The following is a 24,701-nucleotide window of genomic DNA, read 5'->3' on the forward strand; positions in this document are numbered from 1 at the left end:
TATCATTAAACTTGAAAAAGGAAGCGAATTCTTCATGCTATAGCATGGATAAACCTTCAAGACATGCCAAGTGAAATAAGTCAATCACAAAGACATACTATATTATTCCAGTTACATGAGGTATCTAGAATAGGCAAATTCAGAATCAGAAAGTAGACTAGAGGTTACCAAGGGTAGCGGTGAGAGGTTAATTGAGAGTTATTGTTTAATAGGAACAGTTTCAGTTTGGGACAATGAAAAAGTTCTGGATGTGGATAGTGGTGATGATTACAAAGCAATGTGAATGCGAATGGTCGAGAGTGCCAGGCTGCAACGGCGCAGGAACAGCTGAGAGGAGCTCCAGGGACCAGTGCAGGAGAAGCTAGAGACATGAGTTCCATCCCTGAGGCCGAAAGATCCCCTGGAGGAGGGCATGGCAACCCACTCCAGTATTCCTGCCTGGAGAATCCCATGGACAGAGGAGCCTGGAGGGCTACAGTCCATCCGGGTGCAAAGACTCAGATGTGATTGGCAGTTGGGTTCTTTACCACCAGCACCACGTGGGTAGCCCTGGAGAGGAGCTCTTTGAATGTTGCAAAAGCAGCTGGAGTTTTAGGGCCTCCACTTATTAGTGTATGTTTTGCCAACATGGTGTTACAGTAAACTAATTAATTCTTCCACTTGAAACAATTAAAAAAAAAAAGAAGGCGAGGGTGGGATGCTTTGAGAGAATAGCATTGAAACATGTATATTATCATATGTGAAATAGATTGCCAGTCCAGGTTCTATGCATGAGACAGGGTGCTCAGGGCTGGTACACTGGGATGACACTGAGGGATGGGATAGGGAAAGAGGTGGGAGGGGGGTTTCAGGATGGGGAACACATGTACACCCATGGCTGATTAGCCTCCAATTAAAATACATAAATTTAAATTTAAAAAATAATAAATTAATTAAAAAATAAAATTAAAAAAAGAGAAAAAGTTAATTTAAAAAGGAACTATCAAAATATAGGAAACAACATATTATAAGACATCGGAAATCAGGCAGTAAAGGATAATGATTCATCCCTGAGACATGGGTTGTTGTTGTTCAGTCAGTCAGTCATGTCTGACTCTTTGCATGGACTGCAGCAAGTCAGGCCTCCCTGCTCCTCACTATCTCCTGGTGTTCACCCAAGTTCATGTCCATTGAATCAGTGATGCTATCCAACCATGGGTAGCAAACTATAAATAATATTTCTGTATACTGGGAATGAACAATTACAATTTAAACATTTTTATATGGCACCATTTAAGCCAATAGAATTGATATTACATATGTGAATTGAAGTGAACATCACCCAGTCACGTCTGACTCTTTGCGATCCCATGAACTATACAGTCCATCAATTCTCCAGGCCAGAATACTGGAGTGGGTAGACTTTCCCTTCTCCAGGAGATTTTACCAACCCAGATCTCGAACCCAGGTCTCCCACATTGCAGGTTCTTTATCAGCTGTGCCACAGGGGAAGCCCAAGAATACTAGAGTGGGTAGCCTGCCCCTTCTACAGGGGTCTTTCCAACCCAGGAATCAAACGTGGTTCTCCTGCATCACAAGCAGATTCTTTACCAACTAAACTATCATGGAAGCCAAAAAAAAAAAAAAAATGGAGACATATATTGTGCTCATGATTGGAGGAGTCAGTATGGTAAGATAGCAAATCTTTCCACATGCATCCATAAATTTAATTTCATCCTAATCAAAAACCTCATCAGGAACTTGTATAAATATAAACAATTTGATTCTAAAATTTAAAAGGAAATACAAAAGAGCCACAATTGACGAAGCAATTTTCAAAATAGGTACAAAGTTGTAAGACTAACACTGTCTGATTTCAACACTTACAGTAATCAAGAGACTATGGTGTTGATGAGGAAATAAATTGATCAATGGAATAGAATAGAGCCCAGAAATGATCCTTATAAATAGTTTAAAAGTAGGATGTGAATTAACAGGAGATATCACATATTTCTGGCAGAAGTGATAAGCTGTATTAGTTCATCCACTTTGAATGTTTGTGCATGCTCAGCTGCTTAGTTATATTGGACTCTTTTGCGATCCCATGGACTGTAGCCCACCAGGTCCTCTGCCCATAGAATTCTCCAGGCAAGAATACTGGAGTGGGTTGCCATTTCTTTCTCCAGGGGATCTTCGTCACCCAGGGATCCAACCCACGTCTCCTGCATTGCAGGCAGATTCTATACTACTGAGCCACCAGGGAAGCCCCTCTGAATGTTTGGCAGCTTTTTATAAGTTAAATATTCACAAATGGCTCAGTAGTTCCACTCCTAGATATTTAAAGAAATGAAAGTTTATGTTCACACAAAAAATTGTACTTAAATGTTTATAGTAGTTATACTCTTAATTGTCCCAAATTGGAAACAACCCAAATATCCTTCATTAGCTGAATGGATAAAAACACTGTGCTATGTCCATATCATGGAATATTTCTTAGCAGTTAAAAAGGAGCACACACAACTCCATGAATATCAAATGCATTATGCTAAGTGAAAGTAGCCTACATAAAGACTATTTTTAGATGAATTCACTTTCCTAAAATTATGGGGAAAAAAATCTACAATGGTAAAATGCCAATTTGTTGTTTCCAGGGTCTAAGAGGGAGGGAAAGATATTGACTGTAAATGGACATGAAGGAATCTAGGGACTGACAGAAATATTTGGGTGTTAGCTACACTACTGAACATATTTGTAAAAGGTTAATACATATGATATGGGGTGAAGTGAGACAAGTGGATGTTTGGAAATACACAGCAGTATTGACAAACACCACTTGCCAACTCAGTGCTCTGTTGGGAGTCAAAAGCTGAGGAAATCAGGATATACTAATTTTTCAACATAGGCATATACAATATATAAAGTGCTTCCCAAGAATTGCTGCAGTGCTGAAATGGTCTCCAGGACTGTGATGCTTGCTATCTTTTACCTTTCTCTGTCTCTCTCTTCTGGTCTGTCATTGAAGGAGCTGAATTAAGATAGGGCTCTTTAAGAACAGAGAGAAAAGTCTGTGCAATATGTCTTTATTTCTAAAGGTCTGAGAAGTAATATCTCTAATTACTTCAACAAATGATATATTTCACATAAGACACAAAAAAATACTTAAAATGTGCAGAGGGACTAACTGAATAAAAAGTTATGATCACCATCTGAACCGTTGCTGATATAGTGATCTGTAGAGGATATTAAAAAAAAGAAGGAGGTTCTATGTTCCTTAGAAGAAAAGTGGCATTAGTGCACAAGAGGGAAATGGGGGAAAGAGAGAGAGAACAGTGGACCCACCCCATAACTTGTTCCGAGGTCTCGGGTTCTTTTGGGACAAAGGTATGTGAATCTTTGAAGAACCTGGATGGGAAGTTTTCCCAAGAGCCCTCAGATCCCAGGTCTAGTCTTTTCAGAAGCACTCAAAGTGAGTACAGCTATGAAGAAACAACCATACCACCTCTGCACAGGGCCACCACATGTGACTGTACATGTTGTGATTTACCACACTCAAAAGAGCGCCAATCATATTTTAGTATACCTGAATGACACTCTTTGGGGTGGGCTACTGCACAAAGTATGGTTAAATGTGGTGACTCTGCCCAAGTGATTCTACAGCTGTGTTACTTTCATAGTCACTGGAGGCTTCCATGTTTGGCCACCAGGATTTATACAAAATGTATATGAAAAACACCTACTCCATGCCCTGTCTCCTCTACCTCCCCCTGCATGAGTATCCCCCCACGTGCTGCATGTTTCGCAGGTTTTCATCTGAGACAGAATAATCCTTTCTTTCTTTCTTCTTCCTCCTCCTCCTCACTGCCCCTCCCCAAGTTCCAGAGCAGTGAATTAGAGATTTTTGCCAAGTATGAGAGTCTGGTCAAAAAACATAGGCTATTAAAGTTCTCATTAAAAATATGAATTCATTTGTAACAGAGTGTGGAAAAAGTCAAGCCTAACAGCACTCAAGAAAACAATACAGGTTGAGAGATAAGTAAATAAGATGTAAGATGATGCTGGTAGCTGTATGAGAGCCACAAGCTACACCAAATGACAGCTTGTCTAACCAGAGAGCACCAGGTAAAGAGAAAGTAATTAAGAACCCTCCTAATATCAGAACAAATATGAAAGACTTAATTCAAAACCTACTTGCTCAAAGTGATCCAAACTATTTAACTCTGAGGGATTTTCTTCCCCATGGCATTTCTGAAAACCATAAAAAGCAAGCCTTCAATTAGGAAAGCAGGTACCTGGGTATGATACACACAGAGACAGCTTGACAGAGAGATCAGGCAAAGAAACAAAGAAAACTCACAAAAATCACTGTTATATCAGAGTGACTATATACCTGCACAAGGCTATGCCCTCTGAGGAACAACATAAGAAAGCTTATGGCACACAAAAGACACTTCACTAACATACTCCAGCCCATTCAAAAATAACAAATAAAAAAGCAGACAAGAACAACAATACAATCCCTGGCTGCTGCTGCTAAGTCGCTCAGTTGTGTCCGACTCTTAGCGACCCCATGGACTGCAGCCCACCAGGCTCCTCCGTTCATGGGATTTTCCAGGCAAGAGTACTGGAGTGGGGTGCCATTGCCTTCTCCAAAAATCCCTGGCAGTAGGGTATAAATATCCAGAGTACCAAATGTGCTGATCTAGAGGAAATTATGAAACATGCAAAGAAAAGATAACATAACCCTTACACAGGACAAAAACACATGACAGAAACTGTCCAAGAGAGTGCCCAGAAGTTATACTAACATACAAAGTCTTTAAAGCAATCATTACAAAATTTTCCAATCAGAGACATGTTTGAAAAGTAAAGAATGTTATGATGACACTAAAGTATATATTGTCAATGAGAATGTAAATTGGTGCAGACAATATGAAGAACAGTGTGGAGGTTTCTTTAAAAACTAAAAATAGTGTACCATGAGTGTGGGCTAGGTTGCTTTAACCACGTCCACGTCTGTGCAACCCTATGGACTATAGCTTGCCAGGCTACTCTGTTCATGGGATTCTCCAGGCAAGAATACTGCAGTGGGTTTCCATGCCCTCTTCCAGGGGATATTCCTGACCCAGGGATCAAACCCACTGTCTCTTAAGTCTCATATATTGGCAGGCACATTCTTTACCACTAGAGACCATATGATCCAGCAATTCCACTGCTGCTGCTGCTGCTGCTGCTGCTAAGTCACTTCAGTTGTGTCCAACTCTGTGTGACCCCATAGATGGCATCCCACCAGGCTCCCCCATCCCTGGGATTCTCCAGGCAAGAACACTGGAGTGGGTTGCCATTTCCTTCCCCAATGCATGAAAGTGAAAAGTGAAAGTGAAGTCGCTCAGTCGTGTCCAACTCTTAGCCACCCCATGGACTGCAGCCTACCAGGCTCCTCCATCCATGTGCTTTTCCAGGCAAGAGTACTGGAGTGGGGTGCCATCACCTTCTCTGAGCAAGTCCACTACTGGGTATCTATTCTATCTGAGAAAACTAATTCAAAAAGATACATGCACCCTCAGTGTTCATTGCAGCACTATTTACAATAGCTAGGACATGGAAGCAACCTAAATGTCCATCAACAGATGAATGGATAAAGAAGATGTGGTACACATATACAGTGGAATACTACTCAGCCATAAAAAAGAATGAAACAATGTCATTGAAGTAATGAGGATTGACCTAGAGATTAGCATATTAAGTGAAGTAAATCAGACTGAGATAGACAAATACCATATGATATTACCTATATGTGGAATCTAAAATATGATACAAATCAGCTTACTTACAAAGCAGAAATAGACTCACAGACATAGAAAACAAACTTATGGTTACCAATGAGGGAAGTGTGGGGAGGGATAAATTATGAGTTTGGGATTAACAGATCCCAAATTTTTACAGATTTACAGTAGATACACTACCATATATAAATTAGATAAACAATAAGGACCTACTGTATAGCAGAGGGAACAATATTTAATATCTTGAATACCTGGAAAAGAATCTGAAAAACAATATATCCGATTAACTTTGCTGTATACTTGAAACTAACACAATATTGTAAATCAACTATATTCCAACATAAAATAAAAATAATAAAAAAAAAAGAGCAGAGTGCTCTGGTGTATTTCAAAATGGATCCTTTCCCCTTCCCTGTGTCAGGAGACCAAGGAAATATTTATCTGACAATTCTTGTGGGAATCTTATCAATCTTCTGGAGGTAAATCTTACAAAATTGTGGGGTCCCCTATGACTGGGTCCCCTGGGGGGTTTTAATTTTCAAGAGTTGTCTGCACTGAGCTTGTAGCAACTAATCAATTACAGTTGTTTTCCTACCCTGGCAAAGAAGTCCACTCTTGAGTCTCTGACTCTGTAAGCTGACACCCTCTGTATTTGCTTCTTTGTCTCTCCAATTTTGGTGGTAGTTGTTTGCTCTGTGTTTTTCTTGCAAAATTAAGAAGAGTTTATTTTTTGGTCTCTTCAGATTCCTTGCTGTAAGCATGAAGTGGCAACTTCTATGCTTCTTACCTGCAGAATCATAAACTGATAATAAATGAATCTTGCATTCAAATGCACATTTGTATGCAAATAGAGAGTAGACTTATTCAAAATTTCTAAACAGTAGAAAAAAACCTAGATATCCTTCACCTGTGACAAGTACCCTGCACAATAAGAAAACGAAATGAAGTACTGATCTAATTATTTTTATCCCCTCTCTCTCTTTCCTCCCTTCTCTTTTTACTCTTTCCTCATTGTATTAGGAAGGGAAAGCAAAGGAAAGAGAAAAACTAAGGATATGTGAATTTTTTTTAAGTGACAACAGCAGAAAAATACTATCAAAGAGTACAATTTTCCCAGTATGATGTACAAACCATAATAAATTGGTGACTTACATAGGATTCAAACATTCTCTCAAAAGAATGATCATGTTTTAGACACATGTAGAAAGAAAAAGAGAGAGGTAGAGAGGGAGGAGGGAGGGGTGGAGGGAGAGAGAAAGAAAGGAAGAAAGTTATCTCTAAGGCTGGGCGTCCCAGGTGGCGTTAGTGGTAAAGAACCTGCCTGTCAATGCAGGAGACATGGGTTCAATCCCTGAGTCAGGAAAATCCCCTGAAAAAGGGAATGGCAACCCACTCCCGTATTCTTGCCTGGGAAATCCCATTAACAGAGGAGCCTGGTGGGCTACAATCCCTGGGGTCTCAAAGAATTGGACATGGCTGAGCAACTGAGCATGCATGCATGCATACCTAAGACAGAAAACATTTTGAGCTCCAGAAGATTAAGGAAAAGCCTTAAAAGGGGAAGGAAGCTAATAGATGAGAATAGCTCAATATATCTGTTGGTTGGAGTAGAGAATAGGTTCTACAAAAGGAACAATGCTTTCCAGGCATAATGGAACAACAGAATAGCACAGAAAGCCTTGTTACTATTTCAATCAAGTAACTTCAGAAAAATGGATGGGAGTCTCAGAACTCAATGGGATACTTTTAAGGCACCTTACATTCTTTGTCGCTGTCTCTGAGAAGGCACCTAAAAGAGTGCTCTGAAGTAGTCCAGTACAGGTATGGAAGGTGTGTGAAAGTGGTATTCTTGCCGTCTAGGGAAATCATCCCCCACAAGTAACTAACCACTCTCAGTGCACCCACAGTGTTATCACGTATGTCACACATGTCACGTGTTACTTCACCAGCAGAGATGCCAATCATTTTTAATTATACACGATTGCCAGTCTCTTCAGTAGGGTACCACACACAGCATGTCTAGAGATGACAGCCATGCCTAAACACCCACTAATGCACCTTTGAAGCAAACCCTTAGTGTTTTCAGGCTGTGAGTGATCAGTGGAATTTGTCATTTAGGATCTCTATAGCACCAACTCCACTGTTCTTCCCATATTTTCCTCCTGGGTGGAATCTACCCACATGCTAGAGCTTTCATAGTTTTTCAGAACTGCTAAATATTAATTCTTACTATTATAGGTTCTGTTTCTTATACAAGAAATACCCTTGCATGTCTTATCCTATTTCTTTTCCCACTGTCTTGTTCCCATTACAAAGAAGTTTGCATTCCCCAGGTCCATTAATTAAGCAACAAATATACTTCAAGTCACCAACCCATATTTGACTCACTGGATATGAGTCCCTCTACCTGAGTTTTCTACCTCAAATCCAGTGAAAAATAATAATCAGGAAAAGTATACATGATCCTAGATGTAAATAAAGAGAGAATAAATAGTAGGTGGTGGGATGGAGAAAGTAGAAATCCCTTTTCATCCTCAGACCCTGGGGGACAGAAAGCCCATTTCACTAAATTGGAGTGATCTACAAGATGTAAAATATAACTGACACATGAAAATGCCCTTATTTTATATTCTTTCAGCTCTTCCATTTTCTGGGTGATTATCTGAAACAAGATTGTTTAGAATATGTTATAGCATTATTTCATTTCTGACATAAATTATATGATGCTTGGATTTCTCTGTCTTATTTCTAAGACACAATATAAGTACACAGATAAGGTAAATGGATGCCAGAGGCTGGGGTTTTAGTACTTAAAGTGACTGTGGCCTACAAAATGGGTTCTCTCTACATCTAGTTCCCACTCAAGAGCTACAGTGTACTTGTGGAAGTTGCAACCCTCCAGCATTTCTCATCCATTCCACAAAACCAGCTTAATGTTTCAGAGGCTAAATACGAGGTACATGTGGTGGGAGTTCAGGGACACTTCCACCACTCAGCCTCCTATGATAGAGCCTACTATAATATCCACTACAGGTGCAGCACTTAAAAATACTGGATCTCTAGTACACTTTGCCCTGGATTGATCATTGGATTTAGGTTCCACGTCACATGAGGCAACCAGAGAAAAACAAAATCTCCTGACATGATAAGCACCCTACTTGTAAAGCAGAAATGTCACTCTGAGAGAAGTAGATCTGCCTTTAGTGCCAACTGCAGATTAGTGATTCTATTATTTTTGCCCAGTGTGAGAGGCTGCCCTGAATAACAGAATATTAACACTCTCCCTAAGGGACAAGACTATTTGTAACAGAGTGAAGGGAATGTCAAACCTAGCCACATTCTCAAAAACAATATAGATTTTAGTGGTCAGTAAATAAAATGAGCTTGTAGTAATCTGAGAGTAATAAGTTGAAAATAGTCCAGCTTGTTTACCGGAGAGAAACAAGGGTACAGATAGCCAATATTAGCCCTCACAGTATCTAAACAAACCTCAAAGACTTGCCTCAGAACTACCTGTGCCAAAGGGTCTAAACTATTTAAACTCTGGACCAATTTTTGCCTATAACATTTTGAAAACTACACAATAATCTGTCTGCAATTAGGAAGTCTAAGGACTGGGTGTGATACACATGAAGGCAGACAGTTTGACAAAGAGATTAGGAAGAGTCAAAGAAAGTTCTGCTAAAACCACTGTCTTCTCAGAATTATTGTGGATAACAAAACTTGGGCCCTAATAGGATAAATACAAACTGTTCCATGTTGTAGGCAAAACTTCACTGATACGGTATTGCCAAGTCAGTAAATATAGAAGCAGAAAACAACAACAACAAAACAATCCCAGGGAGGGGGCGATTATCATCCAGAGTTGCTACAATCAATCATCCTTTAACTGAAATTATGAAAAGAAAGGAAAAAAAATATTCCACACACAGGAAAAAAGCAGGCAAAAGAAAATTCCTGTGACAGATTCCAAATATCATACTAACAAAGAATTTAAAGTAAACATTATATTTTCAAAGAAATAAACCATAATTTGAGAAGCAGAGGAAGTTATGATGACATGTATACCAAGACGTACATCTCATCAAACATGCATATCAAAAATGGCAAAAAATAATTTTAAAGTAAAACATATCCTGGAGTTTCAAGGCACAGGATCAGACATGAAAAAAAAAAAAAAAAATCAACAGAGGGGCTCAACAAGAGACTTGAATTGGCAGCAGAAAAGATCAGAAACTTGAAATCAGGTTGAGAGTGATAATACTTTTAAAGTACAAAGAGTAAACGAAAAGCAGAAAAATGTGTAGAGTCTCAGAGAAAGATGGAATATCTGAAGGAACCAAAAAATATGCATATTAGAAACACCAAAATGAGAGGGAGAAAGGGAATAAATCAGAAAAAAATATTCAAAGAAATATGGCTAAAACTTACCCAAAATTATGAAAATATTAATCTATTCATATCAAAAATGTGTGACAAATCCAAAGCAGCATAAACATAAAGAAACCCAAATTGGCAGACATTACATTCAATCTCTTGGTGTTGGGATAAAATAAAGAAGTTGGGGAGAAAGAGATTGAGGAAAAGGGAGCTTTGAATTTATTTTTTCTTAATTTAGGGAATTTTCAAAGCTGCAAATGAAAAGCAACTCATTGCATACCAGGGAACCTCAATAAAATTAACAGCTGACTTTTCATCAGAAACCATGCAGATCAGAAGACGAAGGGATAATGTATTCAAAATGCCAAAAAAAATCTCTATCCCCAAATTCATATGTCTAAGACTAAAGGCTCTCATGGAAGAATAAGAAGACATGGAGTTTATTCTCTCTCCCATGATCATATCAAAAATATGTCTACATGTGGAATAATTCTCACTGAAAACTAACTAGAAGCTGGAAGAAAAATACCATACAATAAAGGCTGTCAGTTCAGTTGCTCAGTCATGTCCAAAGAAAGACCCACAAATAATCAGGTAAGAAAGAAAAGTGATCAGTTTGGCACCCAAGCCCCTGAGAAGGGACTCAGGGGGGAAAGGGAGAATACATAGGCAAACACCTGCCCTGGGAAATGAGTGGTTCAGTTCAGTTCAGTCGCTTAGTCATGTCCCACTCTTTCGACCCCATGAACCGCAGCACGCCAGGCCTCCCTGTCCATCACCAATTCCCAAAGTCCACCCAAACCCATGTCCATCCAGTTGGTGATGCCATCCAACCATCTCATCCTCTGTCATCCCCTTCTCCTCCAGCCCTCAATCTTTCCAAGCATCAGGGTCTTTTCAAATGAGTCAGCTCTTCACATCAGGTGGCCAAAATATTGGAGTTTCAGCTTCAACATCAGTCCTATCAATAAACATCCAGGACTGATCTCCTTTAGGATGGACTGGTTGGATCTCCTTGCAGTCCAAGGGACTCTCAAGAGTCTTGTCCAACACCACAGTTCAAAAGCATCAATTCTTCAGTGCTCAGTTTTCTTTACAGTCCAACTCTCACATCCATACGTGACCACTGGAAAAACCATAGCCTTGACTAGATGGACCTTTTTTGAGAAAGTAATGTCTCTGTTTGGCACAAATTGGGTGCCACAATCCTGGGGTCATATTTTGGGGAGATTGGCCCCCTTGGCTAGTTGGAAGATTGCTAGGACTAACAAGAGGACTGTAGGAAGCCTGGATTCCACCCATGAGGACTGTGTGCATGCTGGCTTCTCTAAAGCAGAGCTGGGGGCAGAGAGGTGACTGCTCTAGCAGATGCTGGGTTTCCCACAACCAGCTCACCACACACTCCAGGGCTAGGTGAGTGCATGCACCGGCCCCGCTCACTCCATGTCACAGCTGAGCACTGGATCTGGGTAGAACAAGACCATGACCAGGAAGAAGACTCAGAGATCCCAGGGTAAGCCTGAGTGGGGTGACAGCAACCATTTTTAGTGCTGACTCAAGCAGTGTATTAGAAGCAACCCTAAACTCTGACAGCAGTCACAACACCATAGGCCATGCTCCAATAACATTAAGCATAACAACATTTGCAGTCCCAGAAGGAGAAAAGAGAGAGAGGGGATCAAAAATATATTGTAAAGTTTAAAAATAAAGTAAAATTTAAAAAAATAAAAAAAAAAAAAAAATATATATATATATATATATATATATATAGGATGAAATTACAGCTAAAAACTTCCCGACTCTGAAGAAGGAAACAGATATTCAAGTACAGGAGGCAAAGAGGGTACCAAACAAATGGACCCAAACAAATCCACACCAAGACATAACATGATTAAATGGCAAAAGTTAGAGAGAATTCTAAAAGCAACAAGAGAAAAATTAATAGTTATATATAACTGATGCTCATAAGGCACTCAGCTTATTTTTCTGCAGAAACATTGAAGACCAGAGGGAGTGGCACAACACATTCAAAGTGCTGAAAGGAAAAAACCTGCAGCCTGGGATACATGACCCAGCAGGATTCTTATTTAGAATAAAAGGAGATATAAAGAACTTCTAGGATGAACAAAAGCTAAAAGAGTTCATCAATACTAAACCTAACCTGAAAGAAATGTTAAAGAGTATTCTCTATGCGGAAAAGAATTCATAGGAAAGGGCGAAATCCAACTAGGAATGGCAATAATACAATAATAATAGGGACTTTAAAGCCCCACTTACATCAATGGATAGATCATCCAGGCAGAAAATCATGACCACATTGGTGGATACAGTACTATATATCTATATGTATTTTTCAAAACTCATAGACTTATTCACCATAAAAGGAGAGCCTTATTTTATGTTGATTTTTAAATGTTTATTTTTCAGGATCAGTGTCCTCAGAACAAAATTATGCCTATGGTATTCTCTGAAAATCAGGGAGGGCCTTGGGACATGGGGTTGTTTATTATCCCAGTTATTTGTAGATCAGGCAAATCAACAACAACCAAATAACCAAAGACTCAAAATGAAAATAAGTAAATGTATTTTTAAAAATTTATATCCAAACCCCATATATAAAATATCCAAAATTTGTCTCAAAAAACACTTGTGAAAAAATAAAAGACAAAAAAATGAAACAAAAACACAAAATTAAGCCATAAAGTGCTATGATCAGTATTACTAGCTATTTTTAGAATGGTCACACAAAGAACGTCTAGATGTCATTCTAAACGTCTAAACCTTTCCTAAAGATCCACTCATGCTCTTCTGAAACAAACGTTCATTGTTTTCAGGCAGTGAGTGGCCACAGATTTTTGACCAAGGGACCTGTAGAGCACCCACCTCGCTGTCTTTTTCATCCAACCCTCCTGAGTGCGATGATCTCCCATGTTGCAGGTTTTATGTGACAATTTTAAGAACTGAAAACCTTTAAACCTTTCTACTAGGTTTTCTTGCTCATGGAAGAAATATCCTTGCATGAATTATCTTAGCCTCTTTTATTACTTATTAATATAATGAGTTACTAACAAGCAATTTACATTCCTCACATCCACTTAGGCAGAAAATACACACTATCACATCAACCCCAAGTTTATCTCTCAAATATCTGAGGCCCTGTACCTGAGCTTCTTACCTCAACTCTAGAATTACAAAATAAGCAGTTAAACACACAAAATCCTAAAAACAAAGTTGGGGGGGAGATTGTTTATTGTTGGGATGGAAAGAATAGAAATCCCCCCTTTTTTTTTTCAGACTCTGGAGTAAAATTTTTACTTACTGAGAATGATGTACAAAACAGATAGGAACTTGGGACCTAAGGATGCCCTTATATCCCTCTCAGGATCTGGGTTTTCTGAGCCTTTTCCTTGAGCATGTTTTTCCATTTCTTTAAATCTTAGACACATGCTACTAGGTGCCTGTGTTTCTCTGCAAAGACTAAGCCTAGGACACCAAAATGCAGGGAAACAAATATGGCGAATGGATTCTAGACTCTGGGAATTATGGGACGTTCTTACTCTATGAGCTGGTAAGATTTTTTTTTTTTTTTTTTTTTACGTGGTGGTAACTATTCTATATCTTGAATTTTGTCACTGTTATACAAATTTCACATTCATCTAAACTTGCATAAGTGTTCACTAAAAAGAAGCTATAGTATTGTGCATACATTGAAATGTTAAGTTGTATACACACACACAAACCTGAAAACGCTGGCAGTACAGGTGAGATGGTGCCAGTCTAAAATTTGAGTTTTGTTCTCTTTTTTTTAGATCTTGATAACTAGTGGCTGAAGATCTTTCAAATAGGTAGGTGGACAAGTATGGGAAATTATATCTAGTTTATAAATTTTTATTGAAACAATAATCAAGACAGATAAAGGAAATTGTCTTGATGTCTGAAAGTCTTGAAATCTTCCTTAATAGGGAAAATACCTGGTCTATATTACTATAGTAGCCACAAGTCCCACATTTTTCCAAAAAGCACACTCATCCCTTGGTATCCAGTATCCCCAACGGACACCAGCATCTGAGGGTGCTCAAGCCCCTTATGTAAAATGGCAGAGTTTTTGCATATAACCTATGCATACTCTCATATACTTTACATTTTTTTGTTTTTTTTTTTTTTAATTGAAGTATACTTGATTCACAATGCTGTGTTAGTTTGTGGTGTATAGCAAAGTGATTCAGTTATAACTATATATGTTCTTTTTCATATTCTTTTCCATTATGGTTTACTATAGGATATTGAATATAGTTCCCTTTGCTATACAGTAGGACCTTGTTATCTGCATGGTGGTGGGGGCATGCTGCATCGTGCCTGACTCTTTGCAACCCTATGGACTGTAGCTTGCCAGGCTCCTACTGACCATGGAATTTTCCAGGCAAGAATACTGGAGTGGGTTGCCATTTCCTCCTGCAGGGGATCTTCCTGACCCAGGGATCGAACCTGTATTTCCTATGGCTCCTGCCTTGGCAGGTGGATTCTTTACCACTGAGTCACCTGATGTTATCTATTCTATATATAATAGTTTGCATCTGCTAACCCCAAACTCCCAATCCATCCTTCCTTCAACCCCCTCCCTCTTGGCAACTACAAGTTTGTACTCTGAGTCTGTTTCTGTTCCATAGATATGTTAATTTGTATCATATTTTAAATTCCACATATAAGTGATAGCATATGGTATTTGTCTTTCTCTTTCTAACTTCTCTTAGTATGATCTTGTATACTTTAAATTATCTTTATATTATGTATAATACCTCATACAATGTAAGTGCTACGTACATAGTAGTAAATACAATATAAATGCTATATAAATAGCTACTGGTCCTCAGCAAATTCAAGTTTTGCCTTCTGGAATTTTGTTAATTTTTTTCAAATATTTTTGATTGTGCTTCATTGGATCTGTGCATGTGCAATCCATGAATATGGAGGCCAACTGTACCAGTATTTTCAAAAAGACTTTAACTCCTCTCAACATTATTCATCCCAATGCTCCTCTTCCCAGCTGTATGTCTTAAGGACCACTGGCCACTTTGTATCTCTGTTCTGTCTGTGCAGATTACCCAAAATGAGGAAACACCATTTTCCCTTCTATTTCCTATAAGAGAGAAAGGAAATCATAATACAGAGGGCCCCCTGTATTATGTAATACAGAGGGTCAATTTCCTGTTGACACTGCAGATGTGTTGAGCTCTGTCATCACAGAGCTTGACTGCAGTCTGTTGTCCAACCCAGCCTTCTCTCTTACCACCATGCTGTCTTGTACTAGGTCATTCTCAATTTAATCTAGCAGGAATGCAGAAGCACAAGCAACAGCCATAGTAGCCATGCACTGGTTTTAAGTTGGCAGAGGGTAAAAAGTAAGATTAAGTCTCTCAGAAAATACTTGCGCACATGTACTATTAGTTTAACAAGCAGCTGCAACTCCTTTGAGACAAGAAACTGATGGCTCAGTCCCTGATCTGGGTTTCTCATGTTCAAGGATAATCAGTACCAGCAAAAGCATCATTTTCAAATGTCTTCAATGTCTTTTCTTCCCTTTTAAAAAATACACTCAATTTCTTGCTGGTGATTTTTGGAAACCTCCTAGAGAAGAGATATACCCTCTACATAAAGCATCATGGCAGCAGTTAATATTTTTTCTTATTTCCATTAACTCCTATTCTCCCATCATGGAGATATATGATTCAACTTGACAGGTTCTTTGTTTGATCCCCTTTCCTTTCCACTTCTTTAACCAAAGTATCTCAATATTTCCATGAATTTGCACCACAAAATCCCTTGGGCCAGGGTAGAACTATGTGTGTTGGAGGTGAAACTGGACAGTAAGAAAAGATCAACAGGAAAAACTGGGATTAGCTCCATCACTAAGGCAGAAAGGAAGTCTTGGAGCATTGAGAAATTAGGGATTGATTCTCTCCCTTCATAACACAGGACTTTACTCAGTGTCTTCTCAGAGAAACCTTCCCTGATCACTGTCTTTGAAACGACCACGACTTCTTTCTGGAGTACTGTCCAATCCTCAATACACTTTACTGTCGGCCAGAGTACTTTGGGCTGTTGTGCACAGTTCACATTCTTTTTTTTTTTTTTTACTAGCTATTGTATATTTGTACTAAGTGCTTCTTGAAGTTTTGCCTCTCCTGTTCTCCTACAATATTTGCAGTACCTCTCATGAGGACTGGCACACTGTATGTGCTTAGCAATTTTTGATCTGAAAAATCAGGGAATATTCCTTCCATCCAGCCTCAGCTGCCACATCCATATCCAATCTTGGGCTTTCAGATGTCCTGTGGTATATAGGACCTAAAACCATGGTGAAATTTTCATAGACAGCCCACCAGGGAACCCTGTTCCTTCTGTGAAGATGGAGTGGCATTACACTGCCGAGTATGGAGAGCATCATATTAATAGAGTCTTGATACTGTCTAAATCAGGGAATTTTTCATAGCAGAATTTAGGTAGGCTTATATCCCTGTGCATGCCTCCTTCTTTGTGGCCATATCTCTTTATAATAAAGGGTTATAGACTCATGAATGACTTGAGACAAATTTTTCTCAGGGACTTAAGCCACCAACTAAGGTGTACTTGTTGAGCACTACTCTCTACAGAAAGGCACACTTGATAATAGAGTATATGTCAATGGCGTCTTCCTAAATAGGGCAGTGCACATAGCATGGCTCAAGGTGGCACCTCTGCCCAATCCACCTTACATCAATATAGCTCTCCTAATATCTACCCAATAGTGACTGCCACAGCATGATAGCCATCATTTTCCATAAAAACATACTGCCTGACAAGTTCCATCTCTACATGAATAAGTTTCCCCTCACTTCGTCTGTGTACCCTTGGAAGTTTCTCATGCCCCAAAGAGAATGAGCCCCTTCCTGGCTTTCCTTCCTCATTTAAGAAATACCTTTACTCTAACATGTTGTCTTTCAAGTTATTAGGAACTAAGTATTGAAAATATGTTTGCCCCAAAGTAAACCCAAACAAAACAAGAACAAAATATTTAAAACACCCCCATACTCCATAGTCCCCCCAAATTCCTTCATTTCAAATCCACATCAGTGAAAGCACAGTAAAACTCTTAGGAAGGAAAGGGGACATCAGTCAGGGATGCAAATACTGAGACGGCAGAAATTCCATCTCTTGTGTCTCTTTAAAAGAAACTAACCATTTAATATTTTGCTCTTCAATGCTAAGAGAGACATGAGGTGAAATCCTAGAGATATATTTTCTTCCTCTCAGCTTTAGATTATCTCAGCCCTTGATCAAAAATTTTGGCTGTTGATAATGTATTTTTCCAATTTTCCATTCTGTGACACAGGCACCAAGGACTCTGATTTTTGATGACCAACTGAACCTGATAGAAGATGAAAGAGAGCATGTTAAGGTGAAAGGAGACCACAGACCAGCCACAGTCTAAGAGAATAAGTCATCTTTGCCAATCCTTCAGAGAGAGAGGAAAGAGGATTTGGAAACACACTTCCACCTGTCACTTGCTATGGAGAGGGGACATATAAACTGGAGTTTCCCAGGTCTTTTTTTTTTTTTTTTACTTTTTTTTTTTAACTTTACAATATTGTATTGGTTTTGCCATATATCAAAATGAATCCACCACAGGTATACATGTGTTCCCCATCCTGAACCCTCCTCCCTCCTCCCTCCCCATACCATCCCTCTGGGTCGTCCCAGTGCACCAGCCCCAAGCATCCAGTACCATGCATCGAACCTGGACAGGTTCAGTAGTTCCCATTTCACAAAAATGTTAGGACTTTCACATCTTCAGTAAATATACCTGAATCATCTATAACCCAAGTATCTGGTCTGTGATAATGGGTTTGTTATGGGCACAATCCTTGTAACCTCTTTCAGCTCTGACAGTCTTTTGGCTGGTACTTATTACTACCTCAGCCATGCCCTCCAGTCGAGTTTCTTCATATAAATATAATGGAACACAGAGAATGTTCTTGCCTAGTGAACAAAGAAAAAAAAGACAAAAACAGCTGCATCCCTTTGTGTTTATCTTGAGCAGCAGAGTAAGAATTCAGAGAGTTCCTAAAGTGGGCAGTTGAGTACTGACCCAACTGTACTTGAGTATTTCGGTTCTAGTGGAGACCAGAAGACAAAAATAATATATTCCCAGGTTACCAACTCCCTAGGCTGACTGGTCCTCTTCTCTTTGTGAGAGAAGGAGCACCTACTCTACCTCCCAACCCAACTGCTGAACCTAACTTTCATCTTTGACCTTGGTGTACACAAGAACCAAACTAGGGGAGAGATAAATTAGATAATTTGGGGATTAACAGATCAGACCAGATCAGTCGCTCAGTCGTGTCTGACTCTTTGCGACCCCATGAATCGCAGCACGCCAGGCCTCCCTGTCCATCACCAACCCCCGGAGTTCATTCAGACTCACGTCCATCGAGTCAGCGATGCCATCCAGCCATCTCATCCTCTGTCGTCCCCTTCTCCTCCTACCCCCAATCCCTCCCAGCATCAGAGTCTTTTCTAATGAGTCAACTCTTCGCATGAGGTGGCCAAAGTACTAGAGTTTCAGCTTTAGCATCATTCCCTCCAACGAAATCCCAGGGCTGATCTCCTTCAGAATGGACTGGTTGGATCTCCTTGCAGTCCAAGGGACTCTCAAGGGTCTTCTCCAACACCACAGTTTAAAAGCATCAATTCTTCAGTGCTCAGCCTTCTTCACAGTCCAACTCTCACATCCATACATGACCACTGGAAAAACCATAGCCTTGACTAGACGAACCTTTATTGGCAAAGTAATGTCTCTGCTTTTGAATATGCTATCTAGGTTGGTCATAACTTTCCTTCCAAGGAGTAAGTGCCTTTTAATTTCATGGCTGCAGTCACCATCTGTAGTGATTTTGGAGCCCAGAAAAATAAAGTCTGACACTGTTTCCATTGTTTCCCCATCTATTTCCCATGAAGTGGTGGGACCAGAGGCCATGATCTTCATTTTCTGAATGTTGAGCTTTAAGCCAACTTTTTCACTCTCCTCTTTCACTTTCATCAAGAGGCTTTTGAGTTCCTCTTCACTTTCTGCCATAAGGGTGGTGTCATCTGCCTATCTGAGGTTATTGATATTTCTCCCAGCAATCTTGACTCCAGCTTGTGCTTCTTCCAGCCCAGCATTTCTCATGATGTACTCTGCATATAAGTTAAATAAGCAGAGTGACAATATACAGCCTTGATGAACTCCTTTTCCTATTTGGAACCATTCTGTTGTTCCATGTCCAGTTCTAACTGTTGCTTCCTGGTCTGCATACAGGTTTCTCAAGAGGCAGGTCAGGTGGCCTGGTATTCCCATCTCTTTCAGATTTTTCCACAGTTTATTGTGATCCACACAGTTACAAACTACCAAATATAAAAGATATATACAAGGACCTACAGTATGGCACAGGGAACTGTATTCAATACCATGTAAGAAGCAATAACAGAAAAGAATATATATATATATACACACATACATATATATATACACACACCCACACGTGTATGTTTATGTGTCTGAATCCTTTTGCTGTACACAGAACCATTCTTAACACACATTCACATTGGTTCCCTTACTCTCGAGAAATCTATTTCCTACCATTACTTTGCCAACAAAGGTTTATGGAATCAAAGCTACGGTTATTCCAGTGGTCATGTATGGATGTGAGAGTCAGACCATAAAGAAAACTGAGCGGTGAAGAATCAATGCTTATGAACTGTGGTGTTGGAGAAGACTCTTGAGAGTCTCTTGGACTGCAAGGAGATCCAACCAGTCCATTCTAAAGGAGATCAGTCCTGGGTGTTCTTTGGAAGGACTTATGCTGAAGCTGAAACTCCAATACTTTGGCCACCTGATGAGAAGTACTGACTCATTGGAAAAGACCCTGATGCTGGGAAGAACTGAAGGCAGGAGGAGAAGGGATGACAGAGGATGAGATGTTTGAATGGCATCACCGACTCAATGAACATGAGTTTGAGCAAGCTCTAGGAATCAGTGATGGACAGGGAAGCCTGGCATGCTGCAGTCCATGGGGTTGCAAAGAGTCGGACACAACTGAACCACTGACCCCTTCCCTCTATGCTCACTCTTCTTATATGCTCCCTCTGCTGCCCTTACATGCTATTGTTATTCAAATATTGAATCATGAAGTTATTTACAGACCTAAGTCTCTAAAATATTCCTTTGAATATTTGAAATGGGTTTCTTTGTGCAATGGGTCCTTTGAAACAGGTTATTTCCTTTAGGATTTACTTTCAATCAAACTGAGACCATTTATAAGGCACCTTGATCCATGACAAAATCCAAAGGCCACACCCAGCTGTAATATTTTCATATTCCATGGAACATATTACTTTTATTTATAAGCTGTTCTGTAGCCATCTTTGAAGTAGTTGTACCATTTGTATCAGCTTTCTCCACATACATTACTCCTGAAAACCATCCGTGGCCATTTCAGTGTCAAATAAGAATCCTTACACATTTCAGGACAATTATACACAAACACACTCACACATAAACTCTCACACCTTTCCATAATAAACCCACAATTAAATCTGAGAACAACCTTCAATGGTGTCATAGTCACTGCCTACACACATCTGGAGTAGTGAGATTGTGCAGAGAAAGCCTTAGCTCATGTGATGTAAGAAAGAAAATATCATAAGTAGTAGACACAGGTTGTGTAGGCATGTGTGCTCAGTCATGTAAGTGTCTGCGATCCCATGGACTGTAGCCTGCTAAGCTCCTCTGTCCATGGCAAGAATACTGGTGAAAGTGAAAGTCGCTCAGTCGTGATACTGGAGTGGGTAGCCTATCCCTTCTGCAGGGGATCTTTCTGACGCAGGAATAGAACCAAGGCCTCCTGCAGTGCAGGCGGACTCTTTACCAACTGAGCTATCAGGGAAGCCCTAGGTAGAGCTATGAATCCTTTACATTCTATAGTAGGAAAGATACATCCTTGGGTGGGCTCAAACCACCAACCTTTCGGTTAATGGCCAAACACGCTAACCAACTTCATCATAGAGAATACCAGAGTGGGTTGCAGTTGCCTTCTCCAGGGGATCTTCCTGCCCCAGGGAGAAAAACGCATCCCTTGTGTCTCCTCCACTGACAGGCAGGTTCTTTACTGCTGAGCCACCTGGGAAGCCTTTGTACATGAGTAATAATCACAATAAACTGTGGAAAATTCTGAAAGAGATGGGAATACCAGACCACCTGACCTGCGTCTTGAGAAACCTATGTGCAGGTCAGGAAGCAACAGTTAGAACTGGACATGGAACAACAGAATGGTTCCAAATAGGAAAAGGAGTATGTCAAGGCTGTATATTGTCACCCTGTTTATTTAACTTATATGCAGAGTACATCATGAGAAACGCTGGGCTGGAAGAAGCACAAGCTGGAATCAAGATTGCCGGGAGAAATATCAATAACCTCAGATAGGCAGATGACACCACCCTTATGGCAGAAAGTGAAGAAGAACTAAAAAGCCTCTTGATGAAAGTGAAAGAGGAGAGTGAAAAGGTTGGCTTAAAGCTCAACATTCAGAAAACTAATATCATGGCATCTGGTCCCATCACTTCATGGGAAATAGATGGGGAAACAGTGTCAGACTTTATTTTTCTGGGCTCCAAAATCACTGCATATGGTGACTGCAGCCATGAAATTAAAAGATGCTTACTCCTTGGAAGGAAAGTTATGACCAACCTAGATAGCATATTAAAAAGCAGAGACATTACTTTGCCAACAAAGGTCCATCTGGTCAAGGCTATGGTTTTTCCAGTGGTCATGTATGGATGTGAGAGTTGGACTGTGAAGAAAGCTGAGCACCAAAGAATTGATGCTTTTAAACTGTGATGTTGGAGAACTCTTGAGAGTCCCTTGGACTACAAGATCAAACCAGTCCATTCTAAAGGAAATCAGTCCTGAATATTCATTGCAAGGACTGATGCTGAAGCTGAAACTCCAATACTTTGGCCACCTCATGCGAAGAGTTGACTCATTAGAAAAGACTCTGATGCTGGGAGGGATTGGGGGCAGGAGGAGAAGGGGACCATAGAGGATGAGATGGCTGCATGGCATCACTGACTCGATGGACATGAGTTTGAGTGAACTCCGGGGGGAGGTGATGGACAGGGAGGCCTGGCGTGCTGCGATTCATGGGGTCACAAAGAGTCAGACACAACTGAGCAACTGAACTGAACTGAACTGAATAATGTTAGGAGACAGATAAAGAAATTTCCATCCTTTGATCACAACCTAAATTTTTGCCCAGAATTGAGGTGAGAGTGAAACCTGTGGCCACCTGAGATGCAGGGATACCAAAACCCTTAGCTTTCCATAACCACTAATTTGGTTGAAGAAGGCTTACCTTTACAGAGCTCAAGACTATGCTTCCATAGAAGAATGTAAAAGTTGTAAAAGAATGTGTAAGTTGCTTCCCATGCACTGCTCCAGTTTTGCAGATGGTCTCCAACTACCCAACTACTATCTTCTTTGTCTCCCTCTGTGTGCAGGGTCAAGAATAGAAATCCAAAGGTGAACAAAAGGGAAAAATAGAAGCATTTTATCATTATCAAGAGTTCTACCATGGCTGATTCATGTCAATGTAGGGCAAAAACCACTACAATATTGTAAAGTAATTAGTCTCAAATTAAAATAAATTAATTTAAAAAAGAGTTTAAAGTATAGTCACCCATTGCCCATCCATTTTTCATATAACTAAAAAATAAGTGAACAAGCATACACATAATAAATCAATAAATAAATGTTGAATACTATATCAGACTGACAGAGCTTCATCTAACTTAATGGTTACCCCTACTTCTTTGGTGACTTCAATTACGATTGAAGGTGAATCCAAGAAAGGGAAAATCTGGTTCTGCAGAGAGAAATATCAATGGTAAGACAGAGGAGCATTATAACTTCTCCCATGTTGTGGTCCATATACCCAGCTCCCTTTTTTATCAAACTTTTAAACCCTCAAGAACATACATATGAAGGTTTTCCTAGGGTGCCCTAATTCCCTGTATCTTATTCCTTAGAAGGCATGCACAATGGTCCCCTGATGCAGCCCAGCACTGAAAACATGGTGCTATGGTTCAAGGAAAGACTCAGGCAGCCATACCTCCTCCTCCAGGATCACCATCACTGTTGTACGTTACTTCATTCCAAGACATGCCAATCACAAGTTTAGCCAGATGAATGGCAAGCCTTGGAATGGGGTACAGCACACAGACACACTGAAGGTGGCAACTGCAGCCCTATTCAAACAGCCCTCCCCATGCCATTTCAGTCAAAACCCTGACACTCTCAGTCCTCACTGGGCCCTGCTGCTCTAAGGAGAGAAGGAAAGCAGAGTGCCAATTAGTGCTGTCTCCCTCCACTTCACTCTGCCCCTTTGATGTGAAGAGGAAGGTCAATGATCACCTCCCTCATTGGACTTGAAATTCTCCAAGAAAAGGAACCAGGGATCCTTGGATAAATGACCAAATTTAGGGATGGGGCAGGGAAATTAGGAGACAAGACTAGAGCATCTTATAGTACAGAAAGTTATGAAGAGCTCAAGAAAACAAAAGGACAGGGACAATTGAGAGGACACAGGAGCCAACCTGAAAGAGCTCCCAATGGCCAAATCTGGAATAACAGTAGCAATAGAATGTATACTTTACCACTGGATTATCACCCCAAAGACAAAGTAAACATATATGAGTCCATATTGATATAAATAATTTAATAGAGAAGATACAAAATTTTTATAGAATAATTTCAAAAAATACCTATATGTAGTACTCCTCCCAGAAGTGGCACTTAATCTTCTTTTTTGCCTCACTCCCACAATCCTGGAGTATAGGCTCTACTTACTTTACTTGACTTGTTATTTACTTTCAAATAATAAAGCATGGAAAGGGAAAAGATATTAATTTTCAGTAGAGATATGTGACAAACACTAATATAACCAAGTGATACAGGCTGATCACATCAGTGATGTCAGATATATGCCATGGATCCCCTGAGGTGATACAATGGGGGATGGGCACTGCATCTCTGATATATTTTCTGAAACTCAATATCTTGAGTCTAATCTTGAAAGAAAACAATTAAGTGTATTATTTTGGACTAAGATTGGAAGACTCACTACTGTTTAGATACCAATTTTCCCCAATTTTGTCTATAAATTCAAAGAAATAAGAATTTCTGACTTAAAAAATGTAAGTCAAATTTGCCAGCTGTATTTTTTTTGTAATAATTCAGCAGTTGAGTCTTAAAATTTCTATGAAAATCAATCCAATTCACATGAAAAAATATAATCAAAACAATATTGAAAAAAATAGAACATATTTGTTGGTATCATACTACTCAGTTCCAAGATTTACAATCAAGCTAAAGTATTTGAGAAGAAAATAGTGATTCATCAATGGAACATCATAGAAGAGTTTATTTCTCTATATGTTTAACTGTATGGCCAACTGGTTTTGACAAAGTTAGCAAGGCAACCTAAAGGT

At 39.7% G+C, this 24,701-nt stretch overlaps 1 non-coding gene across 1 annotated transcript; it reads right to left on the reverse strand.

Annotated features, from left to right (window-relative positions):
• Positions 1-23,350: 23,350 nt before the first annotated feature.
• Positions 23,351-23,431, reverse strand: MIR507 (microRNA mir-507). Its single transcript, NR_162198.1, has one exon. It is a non-coding gene; the product is annotated as a microRNA mir-507 (primary transcript).
• Positions 23,432-24,701: the final 1,270 nt, after the last annotated feature.

The sequence above is a fragment of the Bos taurus genome, chromosome X (assembly GCF_002263795.3).
Source record: "Bos taurus isolate L1 Dominette 01449 registration number 42190680 breed Hereford chromosome X, ARS-UCD2.0, whole genome shotgun sequence".
NCBI classification, from domain to species: domain Eukaryota; kingdom Metazoa; phylum Chordata; class Mammalia; order Artiodactyla; family Bovidae; genus Bos; species Bos taurus.